Consider the following 2,557-nt stretch of genomic DNA (forward strand, 5'->3'; position numbering starts at 1 on the left):
TGTTATTCATCATATTCATTTTTAAACAAGTTAAATAGTTACATCTAAAAGAAGATCAATAAATACATGTTTATAGCAAACATAACTATAACATAAGGAATATATAAAAAACTATCTATCTCACATGACATGATCTCAACATCAATAATTAACTTCAACTTCTAAGAGTTAAATAGGACTTGTAAAGAAAAAAAAATCATCATCCAAGACATCATAAATAGAGTTCAAGTGATACTAATAATAAATGGCAACTTTAAGAATAACCCACTCTTAACCACATACCTTCTACAATTAGTAAGATTACTCAAACGTCTGCATACCATTTATCACAACCAAATTGTATATGGAAGATTACTGTAACACAATATGATGCATATGGATACTATGCAATACAAGTCCACGTAGGACTTCAATACCTTCATAAATCCATATGTCATTCCACAATGGATATATCCATGGAGAAGCGTCGCTTCTCATAATGACCTCCAATGCAACTTCAACATAACCAACAATCTATTCCATACAGCAATGCATATGAATGTAATGGCATGCCTTCTTTTACATCGCACCCTTCCTCGGGCAACGTACGATGTGTACCGGTATAGTCATGATATTTACGATATAACTTCCAATGCATATGAAATGCAATGCACATGATATATTTAATGCCAAAATATAAATAGCATAGTTCACAACCGTGAACATACATCAACATAAAAGCATTTTGTAGATAATTCATATAAGCCACATTCATCCACATATATCCACCATTCCTTCTTTATGCTAAAGTGCAGATGACAAAAACATAAATATACAACAACAATAAACTTACTTTAAAAGAGCAAGGTCAACCCCATTTAATAACCACATATTACAAGTTTAATTATATGTACGGCACAAAAAGATAACAACTATGCTTCTACTAGCTTATCACTTAACATACAGAGGATTTTAAAAGGATTATATTCCAACTAGTTATAGACATATGAAACAGTTCTCCAAAAGTATCAAATGCCCACTTACAAGTCAAGCATATCCTCTACTATAATATTCTACAAAACCGACATCATTATCCTCAAGTAAACCAAATATTAGACATAAGGTGAGGTTATGCTAGAAATAACTAAACCGGCGAGGCATTATCACTATTGCATACGACTCCATCAACTATAACCAAAAGATCAAACCAAACTCACAGATCTAGAGAAAGTATGTATAATCTTCCAAATTAATAAGTATAATCATATGTGCTGCATTATTATGAGTGGAGGTAGCAAAAATAACAAGTTAAAGTTGTGGTAACAACCGCCACGCTCACTTGCCTTTACCGACGATGAAGACAAGACATACACGCATCAACGTAACACCACCTACTCAAGCGCCCATATATCAGCTCCACAACATACCACATGAAATACAAATAGCAAGAAACATGGTCCTACACCCCGCAACCCATCCAACGAACAAATCGACACTCATCACATTTGTTTAACTGCAGCAATGCTGCTTCACTTTTCCGTATCTTTTTATTTACAACAGCAATATAGGAAACAAATATATTTTTGAAAACTACAGAACAATACCTACAACTTTCGTGGAAATACGATATTTGTATACTGCCATTAAGGTGGCCTACACTACACTAAAAACAGACTTCAGAATCTATCTGAAATTTCAGGCAGTAAGCTTCACATTTTTATATCTACCACAAAAAAGATCCAAAAAATCTAAAGTTTTGTGGACATGTGGAACACAACACAAGCTTCAACTTTGGTATAACTTTTATCTACAGAAAACATCATTATCATGACCTAATCAATCTCTGAACATTCAATACTGAAATTTGTCAATGATTGATTGCAGAAAATTCAGAACATCATAACTGGAGCTATATCCAATGAAAAATTTCATACTACACACCATTAGAAAGCTTAACAAATCCTATACAACTTCCTAGTATTTTGAAAAACTGGTTCGGCATCTAAGATGCCCAAAAGCTGAATAGATCTATTACTGTCCAGAATCTCGTCAGAATCTGATAGCCGAATTCAAAAATTCATATCTACTAAACTACTTGGGCAAAAATTCTGAATTTTTGATAGTGGATATAAAAGCAAGAAACCTATGAAAAACCTTATAGTTGGATAATTTATTTCGGCCTCGAACATGCTCTAATAGAGACCCAAACAGAGCTGCAAAAAACTAGAATTCTGAAACCGGAGGATCATAATCCAACAAGATTTCTCCCCACAAATCCTCTATTCCACAAGTCTAAAAACCATTACAAATCATCTATTTGTAGGGGAAAATATGTATTCCATCTCACCTTGATCTCCTCCAAAACTTAGGACAGAATGGGGTCAAATCCCTCTTCTTCTTTCCCCTTTCTTCTTCCTTCTTCTTCCCTTCCCCTTCTTTCTTCTTTCTCGTTTCTTTGTAGCAGCAAGGTGGAGAGAGGGGGACGCCCAGCAGGCATGCTGCCACAAGGGGGGGGGGGTAGCCAAGGGTGGAGAGGGGGTGAGAAGGGGGATGTTTGGGGAGGAGGGGCTGCCTAGGG

This window comes from Phragmites australis, chromosome 1 (assembly GCF_958298935.1).
Source record: "Phragmites australis chromosome 1, lpPhrAust1.1, whole genome shotgun sequence".
NCBI lineage: Eukaryota > Viridiplantae > Streptophyta > Magnoliopsida > Poales > Poaceae > Phragmites > Phragmites australis.